Source organism: Colias eurytheme, chromosome 21, assembly GCF_061535395.1.
Source record: "Colias eurytheme isolate Ceu_HAF_F1 chromosome 21, ilColEury1 Martin Lab GWU primary, whole genome shotgun sequence".
In the NCBI taxonomy this organism is placed as follows: Eukaryota; Metazoa; Arthropoda; class Insecta; order Lepidoptera; family Pieridae; genus Colias; species Colias eurytheme.
Genome location: NC_143000.1, coordinates 630,245 through 642,461, shown reverse-complemented (window position 1 = coordinate 642,461; position 12,217 = coordinate 630,245). Strand labels below are relative to the sequence as shown.

General features: G+C 30.4%; 1 protein-coding gene across 1 annotated transcript in view; it reads left to right on the top strand.

Annotated features, from left to right (window-relative positions):
- The first annotated feature begins 527 nt into the window (after window positions 1-527).
- pigs (GAS2-like protein pickled eggs) overlaps window positions 528-12,217 on the top strand; it is a 75,530-nt gene continuing 63,840 nt past the window's right edge. The window contains exon 1 of the mRNA XM_090114551.1: window positions 528-688. The gene's annotated coding sequence lies outside the window, so the exon portion shown is untranslated. The remainder of the gene's footprint in view (window positions 689-12,217) is intronic.

The window sequence follows — 12,217 nt, the reverse complement described above, 5'->3', positions numbered from 1 at the left end:
TTTTGTAATAACAAACTTAAAAACAGCATTACAAAGTATACACGAGCAGTTTCCTATGGTTGCGTTCTGGCTATGTATAGTTTGTAAATACGCATCGGTGACAATACCTGTGACAATCGATAATTTCTTGACCTTACCCAAAGGCAATGAAACTTGTGTTTTAGTTTTTTTAAACATTTTTTTTTATTTCACTATAATGCATTTATATCGACAAAAATAAGCATAACGAATTATTTCAGTAACGTTGGTTGAAAAATACGATAAAGCTCAAAACTTACTCAGAAAAATGTGTTCTCTCAAAGCCTTATTATAGGGCCAAAAAACCTCCCGATCGTCTGCGGCATTCGGCACCCGCTGCCACATTGTTTTGCAGATGTTCAGGTAGCTGCCCAAAACGAGAAACGCACAAGGCCAAGTCTAAACCATATTTGATCAAAAAACACCACTGAGATAAATCTCGAAATTGCATTCTTCAAGGCCACCTGCTTGTTGACTGCGCGCACGCATCCCGACGCACGCGCCAGCTCATTCAAGCCAGTCTGCCACCAGCGCTCGTACTAAGCGCATGTGCCGTCGAAAATAAACCGCTCGAGTCGATAAAAAACCGCGATAATTCAAGTGCTGTGTACCTAACTTAAAAACGGATTTTATTTGTGCCGTGGACCGGCGAGTTTCTTTTAATTCAAAGGTAATTCTTGTTTTATGTTAAATTTCAATATTTATTTGTTTAAATATGATTCAATATCGAAAAGAGTCATTGTATCGAAGTATTGTGTCGCATAAGGATCGTTATCGCGTCCTGTACTTGTTCGGATAGTAATAAATTTTATCATTTACGTCACAGCTTAAAATTATTGATTAAATTTTAATGTTTGATAATTTAGGACACACGTTATCTATATGGGTACTATGATATTTGCTTAATCATAAATAAATAACAATCATCGTAATTCTCAGATAATGATGTATGATCTAAGAAAATTTATGTGATATTTTTTATTGATTTTAATAGACATAATAATTGTAAAAGCTAAATGTTTTAAAGCTACTTACTTGAGCAATTGTCTAATTTAGACGCGTAGCAATATCTTTAGTGATAATAGTTCAATTTAACAGTTCTTATCATTCATTCTAATTTCTAAATGAAGTTATTAAGATTTTAGATCATCAACGACTCATTTTATTCTCGTCTAAGATAACTCTCGAAAATATTGGGTAAAAATTTGGCTAAATATCTAAATATCCTTATTTTTACAGTTTTTTAAAGCGTTTTTATGAGACGTTGGTAGGTACCTACATTAAATTAGAATTAAAATCGCAATATCGAAATAAATTCGTATATTTTGTTGCAGTATTTTACAAAGTTTTTGGTATTATTACTTAAGGTGATGAATTAATTTTTCTAACATTTACGGCCCTTTTCAAACCTTCGTAATTTTTATATTATTAAAGTTGTCGTGATGAAAATTCTTGACAAGAAAGTTCAATAGTAACACAATACGTCTACCGTTTTAGAAACATGATTCCATGATATTTTCTCGATAGAAAAAAAATACAAAGTTCTCATTATTATTTTTTTATAATCTCTGGCATCTTCAAAATAACAAACGTAAAGTTACGACTTTTTGGATATTAACTATAAAATATACTACCTATACGTCTACCGATTTAGAATTTTGAAATATGCGATGGTTTTGAAATAAACAAGAAATACTTGAAATTAGCGCGCGACCAGCCAATATAGCGAGAGCCGCCCTGTACCTTCCTACCCCGATCGCTGCACGAGTCATTCCCGCTACGGCCGTCACACGGGGAACTTGTGTCGCTCGCGCAATCGTAAAAAAGGGTGACAACACGATAAGACAAAATGAGACAAATGGGGACAATAAAGAAAATAAGAAGAAGAAACATAAAGGTTGGAGAAAAAAGAATGCTTACAATTGGAACAAATTAATGAAGAAGTTGGTTTTATTTTAAATTTGATGATAATTGTATTATAGACGATGTTTGATATGTACCCCTGTTTTAAGTACATAACGAATGTGTAAGATTTTTTTCATTTATAGCATAAGATAATCTTTTCAGAAATCCGGAATCCAGAAGGAAAATAAACCCACTGATTGTTCACAATGTGAACCCACTCCTTCGTAAGTACCTTTATTCAGTCAAAAATGTATGTTATCAACGTTCTACTGGTTTTATCGCATGATTCCATTTTTAGCAAAAAGCAACAAAGTGCAAAGAAATAAAAAATCATGGTGAACTTAGTGGAAGTATGGCGGACGTGATATGGAACAGGAGCTCATTGGAGTAGTATTATATTTAAAAAAAATACAAAAAAATTTCAAGAATTACATTTCTTAGTAGGTGGTAGATAAGTATGTTGTATAAAGAATTTGATGTTGATATTTATTTCATTTATACTTACTACACCTGTGCGGGAAATTGCTTAGTACTAAAACAGGTTTATATTCATATTTACATAGTAATGTGAGTTTTAATTTCGAAAAATTTTGTGTAAGTAATATTAAATTGAGTTCCTGGGTGATCTGGAAACACAATTGGGCCCGGAAGATGGCGCTGCAGTCACTCCTCCTAATCACATGAACCGATTTGGATGAATATTTGTGTGCACATTTCATTGTTGTGGGATGATTGGTTGATTCGTTTTCACATTAGCTAATATTATGTATTTTTGTTGTAAACTTAATTTAATGTTTATAAAACATTATTATTGGTATAAATAAGCCAGTGTTCGTCTCACATTGCTGTACCTGCCTACCTACCCTACCAGGGCCTAACTTTGTTCTGGCTATTTTATTTTGATTATTTGTAATGAATAATTACAATTATAATAGAGTGCAAAAAATAAATACATGCGTCAATATATTTTGTGTTTTTTTTTAAACAATTTTTCTATTTAAAAAAATATCATTCCGACCGCGGCTTTGCCCGCTTGGAATTAGGTTATATCGTGAATCCTGTTTTATCCCACAGAAGTGTTCAGTTCGGATAAAAAGTATCTTATGTGTAAATCCTGCCTGGATTTACACATAGGATACTTTTTATTAGCTATATTTTATCAAAATTGGTAATGTAGTCTTGACGTGATTAAGTAACAACTAACAAAAAAATATACAAATTAACATCCAAAGTTTCGCATCAGTTTTACTGTATTAGTGATATCTTCCACTCTTGACTTTGACTGAGAAGAATTAGGGTTTATAACTTCTTTCAGAAATAGTACCTTTCATTTCTGGGCATGATGTAATATCTACGTCAGCATCAAATTCTATCTAAATCAATTCAGTAGTCCGCGTTATTGATTACCATTTCATTTTTTCAGAGTAACAATATTTTTTGTTATTTTAAAGATTATTTATAACCTGTATTATTTTGTAATAAAGTAAACATTACGAAATAATAATAATTATTAATAATGTCTAAGTAGTTGTTGGAAAGAAGATTATTTGTTTATAAGCAAGAAAATAAAACCAATAAATCAACAATTGAATAAATGTATAACAATATTATAACTGTATGACGACTCCATACATGTTTGTCCCGAGTCGGCCAGCGGCAGCGCGGCGAGTTTGCAAGAATGACTTCGCGCACACCCGCGTTCGCGATAGCGAGCTATTAGACTCCGCCCGCCAAGCAGTGGATTTTTTTTCGTGTATCGTCTTAATCAAAGTTTATGTAGTATAAATATAGAAGTTTTATTACTCAGTATGCTAATATGGCAGATGATAATTGACCATAAATTTTAGGCAGCATATTAGATTCAGACATTTTTATAAGTTTATGTTTCGGTTCGAATAAATAATAAACATTTTGATTTAGACTGAGCAGTGTTTATAATATTATAAAACTATAGGAAACACTGGCTACTGGTTTTCCTATCTATACTATACTAGGTAATATTATAAAGCTGAAGAATTTGTTTGTTTGAACGCGCTAATCTCAGGAACTACTGATCCGATTTGAAAAATTCTTTCGATGTTAGATACCTAGCCCAATTATCGAGGAAGGCTATATTATACATATTATCATTTATCATCACCCAGCACGCACACATCAGAATTCAGACCAACAAAAGCGGAGCAATGCGGGTGAAACCGCGGGGCACAGCTAGTTGATAATATACCTACCTACCTCCCCTATATTTTGTCTAATAAATATTTTATTATGAAGAACAGGAATGATGTTTGTATCCAAATTTAAAACGTTTAAATAATTCAATTAGTTCACCGTGTTTCACCTAAAATTTTTATTCCAGAAAATATTTATGTGAAATACTTACATATAATTATTAATTACGTATTTATTGTTACAGAAAATAGTAAATACCTGAGTAGATACCTTATTCCTACAAATATGAATAAAAGATACCTACATCCTACCTATACCTACTTCAAATACGAAAACCTTATTGAAATTATAGAAATTATTAAAAGCTAATGCGCTGTCAAACTCACCATCTTCCAGCTGCTGGAACATTCTTAAAATATTTTCACTTAAAATATAAATATACTTAAATAAACGTTTCTGTGAAGCTGAACCGTCGGGGACCGCCATGTTGGTCCATGATTAAAATTAGACCGGATAAAATTGTCTTTGAAAGGAATTCGAATTTCAAATATTTTTTTTAAACAGCCAGTAATAAAAATATAACTGCAAAGAGGTTATGATAATTATTTAAAAAGTCAATTGACAAAAGAGGTTATGTTCAATGAGTTTTTATATCATAAATTAGTTTTTGTTGTTGCTAAGACGTGAAATGTATTTACTTTCGTACTACATATTTATGACATTTAATTTGTTAATCGCAGGGTTATAAATGTAATCTTTTGTTTGATATTTCCCTATCGATTTATCATCGTAAACTATACAATTGATATACAATCGTTGTGCGGAATAAATCGATTAATTGTTTGTGTGTAAATATAATTTCCTAGTATGTTATATTACCTTCAACTGTTTACTTTCTACGACTCTATCCTGTTATTTATCGAAATAATCAACGGTCTACATTTAACTAGTTTAAGGGGGCGCATAAAGCAAAATAACCAATCTTCTATTAGATGATACGTGTAATATGCAAGACCAAATCTAAAAAATAAAATATATATCAAACTAGATGATATGTTCAACGATTCTGTTTAATCAAAAACATAAAATATTAAAATTTACTCGATAAAAAAAAAAATCACCAAGTTAGCTCTAATTTTCACACTTTTACGTTTTCTACTTGACATGGTAATACTTATTATGATTTTTTTTTCATAAACAATTATATTAAAACATTTGCAAGATATTTGTCAGAGCATTTTGTGTAATTACTTTTAGTTTTGGTTTTATCTGCGATAAACCACTTTTGGCGCTCTTTTTTTCTCGAGATAAACGTTTGATTTTGTCACGATAAATTTTCTTATAATATTTGTTTATAGGAAAGGAATAGGATATTTATGTTGTGCACATGTGTCAAGTATCTACTATCAAATAAAGTTCTTATCAGTTTATCATTTTATCGGATATCAATTGAAAACAACGTTGTATATCAATTCCTATTATTTGTTTTGTATTCTTATGCAAAATATCTACTGAATATAAAATAACTCGTAATAATATGTGTATTATTTATAATTACATGTATATAAAAAAAAAATAAAAAACTATATCGGCCGAATTGATAATCTCCTCGTTTTTTTTGAAGTCGGTTAATAATAAGCTTGCGTTTGGAGTTTGAAACATAAATTGAAATTAATTATAAGGTCTATCAACTTTTTAAATTACAAAGTATTTATATTATCTTATCCAAAATGTTATGAGTATGCATTGAGTATGAGTAGCTATATCTTTATACTAGCTGTGCCGCGCGGTTTCACCCGCATTGCTCCGCTCCTGTTGGTCTTAGCGTGACGATATAAAGCCTACAGCCTTCCTCGATAAATGGGCTATCTAACACCGAAAGAATTTTTCAAATCGGACCAGAAGTTCCTCAGATAAGCGCGCTCAAACAAACTCTTCAGCTTTATAATATTATTAGTATTTATTGAAATTTTATACAAGTATTAGTGGTCCGCCCCGGCTTCGCCCGTGGTACCTACATGTTTAAACTATCCTATCTCTCAAGTTGGATCGAACTGCACATGGTGTGCGAATTTTATTATAATCGGTTAAGTGGTTTAGGAGTCCATTGAGGACAAACATTGTGACACGAGATTTATATATTTATATATTAAGTTTATGTACTGACTGACGATTGACTAAATCGCATCTTAATGGCGGAAATTAATAAATATTTAATTACAGTATAAATTAATAATAATATTTCCTTATTTACGTGTGACAAGAGCCAGCTCTATGTAATTACTTTAAATGCATATGACCTTATGCATTGTAAGAACTAGACATACATACATCCATTTTATTGGACATTTTTACATAATTATGTCATTTTTACATCCTTCCATAGGTTTTTGTGTGACGATAAATTAAAAATCATTGATCTTTTAAACGTTACTTAAATTAAAATAAAACTTTCAAAATTAAATTAAAAAATATTTTCAAGTTTACAAGTTTCTTTATAAACGAACTTTGGAATCACTGTATCTATCCTTTTGTTTAAAATAATCTTGTAAATAAGACTGAATTAATTTTTCTATGTCCATGTTGAATTAAATTTATTATTAGTCTCAAACTTGTTATTTACATATCTTTTTAACCTGAAACTCAACCAAGTACCTACGTAAGATAATTTAATTAAATAGCATCCAAATCGAATAAGCCGTTCCAGAGACACCCATCTTTATATATAAAAATGAATCGCAAAATGTGTTGGTAAGCGCATAACTCGAGAACGGCTGAACCGATTTCGATAATTCTTTTTTTATTATATTCCTTGAAGTACGAGGATGGTTCATATGTAGAGAAAACGTAAATATGTACCACGGGCGAAGCCAGGGCGGACCGCTAGTGTCAAATAAAATTTTAAAGCAGGTATTCCTTTTCACATAATATATCGGTCGTGATGTTGCCGCTTGTTAAAATAGAAATATGCCAATGAAATGAGTGACAGGAAGAAATGGCGAAACCAAAATAATAATGATAGGGTTGCCAGTTCATTTTTGTTTATGTTAAAATAATTTTCTTCAGTTTTAAAGTGCATAATAAATTACGCGTATATAATGTAATACAGATAATAAATCATGTTTTATACAATACTGATAAAAAAGAAAAGCATTCAGAAAATTACTATTTTTAGTTTAGGTAATAATAATTTAATTCGTGTAGGTAAATGTGTAAATAAATTTAGTTCCTTTTAAAGGATTTCGATTTACAATTCATACATAAGTCATAAGTGGATTGATTATTCGTTGTTCAATGTATTACATGTAATAACTATGTATATATACTTATATCTTTACGGTATTATTGTTACAAATCTTTATATCATCCAATATATTAACCTAATATCATAGTCTAATAAATTTTCTATATAGGTACTGTGCTAATATTATGCACATAATCTAAAGAAAATATAAATTGCAGTAGCGTTGGCAACCCTGCGTGTGCGACAGCGGTCTCTATAGTGATTGAACTGGCCTACTCACCGGTACCGTTCGCAAAGACATTTTTATTAAATCGAATGAAAATAATTTTTTGAGTGTGCAAATCTTTAATGCTATGATTATATTTTACGGATTAAACAGTTCTAATATTATAGTAATTTTACTTTAAAATCTGTAACGTCAGCTGAAATAATTTACTAAACCTAACTTTAAGTATGTAGCTGGCGGACGATAGTTGAGTACTGCATATAACAGTTAATAGCTATTTACGAGATAAATACCTTTTAACGAGATTAATATTTCGTCATCAATCAATTGTTTTTTTTACCCTAGCTTAGACTCTTAAACTTTCAAATAAGACTTTCTAATTATATTATCCCCATTGATCGACAAATAAAATTTTTCCGATAAAAAAATATAAAAAATAAACTTTATTTGCCGACCGTACGCTTTGACGGAAGTCAACGTTACGCAAGCGACGGATTCCGCGGCTTTGTTTCTGCAACTGTTGTTGCTTCCTCAGCACCTAAAGAGTTCAAGTGTTGCGGATACACAGAGCTAATTATAATACCTCGTCTATACAGAACCAATTAATAATCTTTGAATAACTGAGAAATTTTTAATAGAAAAGATCAATCACGAGGCCGGATTCGAACTCGCGTCTTTCGCCTAATGTCTCATTTATAGCATTTTGACGCTATCAAATGAAATATCAAAATCTTTGAATGAGGTTTGTAGATTTTTAATAAATAGGTACAAATATCCTACTAATATTACCTATAATTGCGGAAGTTTGTGAGTATGGATGGATGTTGGTTGCTCTTGCGAAAACTACTGAACGAATTTTGACGATCGGCAAAAAAAGAAGACTCTTCTTCTTGAAAAATCGTTCGAAAAGAGTCCTGTTGATTAGGTTAATAAGTATTTCTGAATTTATATAAATACAATAACATATATGATATATCCAAATAAAGCCCTCCTCAAGACCCTGAAAATCATATTATTTATTTGTAAAACTTAATAGAATTCGTCACACTTATTCAGAATCTCAATACAAATTTCTTTAAACAATGAGGTAATATATTAATACAATTGTTTCTGAGTAGCCCTTGCTAAACCCTATATTTGGTTTGCTATATGACGTCACACGTATTCACTTACAAAAATAACAATGAATAAATATGTTAGTACTTTAAATATAAATAAACGGGATTTATGTGGTTTTAAATAGTTTTGACATTGCTTGTGATAACTTCACACGTCTTGTGTTTTTAAGAAGTTATTTTATTATTATTTTAGTGACTTTGTTGATATAGCTTCTGTTATAGAACATTGGTAGTTGTTTGAGATGTGAGTAAATGTGTGTTATTAAATATAAAAAAAAATATATATACTCAAGAATCAATCAATAACAGAATACATGACTAAATAATTTATTAATTTTATTTTATTTCATGAAAACGAATTAGAAACGAAAGAGATATTAATTTAAAAATCTCTTGGGCTAGGCATAGAAAACCTCGTCGTGTAACTTTATTTTGTAAAAATGTTATGATTTATCTTTTATTATAATCCTTGTAACAGGTCTCTTAACAAACATTTAAAATTTAAATATTACATACCTACATATTTTTAAACTTTAACTAAAATGTTTTACTCTTATCTATTTGACCTTGTCTTGTTAATCTGCATTCAAATTACCAAAATTAAAAGTTCATTTAATTTAGAAATTTATTCGGACTTGAACTATTGATCAACTGTATTTCGTAATAAATCCAAGACCATGTTTTAAATACAATTTATCTTCTGCGAATTATTCTAAATCGTATGGAAGGTTATGTTGTGGCTAATTGATGTTTTAAATCGCGGTTAAATTGATGTTTTTTCCTGAAAATAATTGTCAGACGAAATAAAATAACGACTAAAAAATTGGCGGGAAGGTGATAGTCTGTGCACTATGATTTGCAATTAAAATAAATTGATTAATTATTGCGTATTATCCAATAATTGTGCTCGTATTTGTATTTTGTACGTATTCTCATGACTCATTTATAAATTTTGTATTATTTAAGGGAAATATCCGATTACAATTGTTATTTATAAAACAATTTACACATAAATAGAAGCATTTGGTGGCTTTATCCTTTTCAAGCGGAAGTTTGACATGAGCGTCCGCCATGTTGTGACGTCATAGCTGTCATTTCTAACGAGCTGAGCTCAACAGCTTATGAATTAGGGTTTCCCGCCAAAAAATTCCAAATTAACGCGGGAAAAGTGGCCATAATTATATGAAGGTTATTCACAAACGTTTTTCCGACTGGAAAAGTAATTTCATGATTGATTTCTGAAATATCAATGACCATTAATTCATTAATATAATAAATTCCATGATTGGAAATGCTTTTTTAAATTTAGGCACTAGTTGAAATATTACATAAAAATGTATCAATGGTCCTCTTTAATTATCATTTCATTTATAATTTAATCCCAGGAGTTCTCTTCAATAAACAATAGATATTCTTGTTGTGAAATATTATAATTCGTAATGCTTGATTTGTAGCGGTAATCAAGCGTGATCGTCATATAATCGACTTTCATTGATCCAATTTTTCTACCATGAAATATAATGAAGCCAATATTTCCTTGTATGTAATAGGTTTAGTGCGTGTTGGAGAGCATTTACTGATTATCTACCGGTTATGTGATTAATTTCGATTACATACTAATTAGATGGAGCATCACACGTAAACTGAAATACCAGATTTTGTTGATAAGGTGAAGCAAAAAGTACGCCTAAATGGCAGTACCTACTCGTGCTTAGTTACACGTGCTGTACGTCCTATAGAAAATAATCATCGTAATTAAAAAAATATATCGCCCAAAGTCGCGTAAATACATAAACAAATAATAATTGAAACAACGTTAATTATTTGGTATTGTTGCCGGATTCGATTTATGTAGATAAAATAAACGATTGTCTAAACTCTAAATGACATTTCACGCGCTTCGTCGGCCATTTTGTTTATTGTTGATGTCAAATAGGATAATGAATTGTTTTTAAAATCTTAATTTTTGTATGTAACGAATAAAATTACTACAACGATTTCAAAATTATTTTGCCATTTGAAAACTATAACTAAATATACTTTTTTCTAAGGATTCGCTCGCATTATTGCGAAAGATTTTATTTCATTTTCAGCGAATCGGTGTTTTTTTTTAAATAAAAACTAGATTCGAAAAACCCATTACGTAGTTCCTATAAGCCGGAACCAAATGTAACATGGATATAATTGTTCGGACACAGTTTTACGGTCATTTATGGGTATCGCGATCGCTAGTATTGGTCACGCGGCTCCGTCCGCGCGTGACGGCCGACGACCTGACGTTTGTTTTGATGTTTTTTTATGTAGATATATTTATAAACATTTATAAGTATGGTTTCTATCTGTTAAAATAATTTACTATAATATGCAACTTTATAGAAATACGTCGAAACACGCGTGTGGAATAAGAAAAAGATGGCGCGTAACGGAAAAATGTCACGCGTAACGAAAAAATGTTACACTAAATTTTTTTCCAACCCCGATAAAGAAGTTTCACTTCAATAATATGCTTTCTGATAATTGTTCTGAATTGTTTATGGTAACTTCAATTTTGTAGTACCTATGTTTTTATTTGTGCCGTGACAGATTATAAATAAATAAAGGTTGTGAGTCCAGTACTTATAGCGCAAACTGATATGAATGGATACTGAATTTTGAATTTCAAGTGAAATTTTGCCATTCATCTTAAACAACGTCTCAAAAGAGCCTAAAGACTACCGATTTTGATGCGAAAATATGCTGATTACATTTTATGTAAAAAAGTGTAATCATTTTACATAAAAAGAGGATGACCGCACACCAATCTCGTTTAATAAAGTCAATTTCATACAAATACCACAATTTTAACCTTTATCTTGATTATTTAATTACATAACGAGTCCAAGGTCCATCAACATCTCAATTGAACTAAATAGTTAATGTTTTGACAGATTTTACGCTTCAATCATTGTATAATTGGCTGTTCTCGCATTTTAATAACGTAGTGTATGATATTTTTTTTATTACAACTCTGTAACGTATTTAGTTTTATGTATTTTAAACTGAAGAGCTTTTAAAATAATCTATAATAATATTATAAATCTGATGAGTTTATTTGCTTGAACGCGTTAATCTCAGGAACCCTGGGTCCAATTTGAAAAATTATTTCACTGTTAGATAGTTCATTTATCGAGGAAGGCTATAAAATTTATGTCATCACGCTAAGACCAATAGGAGCGGAGCAACGGGTTAATCCGCGGAGAAACATTGATTGTTAAAAAATGATTTGGATTTTCTATTTTTTGACTAGGTAGGTATCTTTCTAAAATTTAGTACCTATCAAATACGTGTCCATTATTTGTTTTATAGCTTCATAATTATATTGCAAGACTAAGAAGTGTGAACATAAGGAAGCGTATACAAACAAACAAAAAGTTTACGTCATTCGCGTCTCATTACTTAAACAAATTGTTATACATATGTATATAGTTAGCTATGTTACATGACTCAATATTATCTGTTATTAAAAAAATGCACATAAAAATATACAACAATAATGAA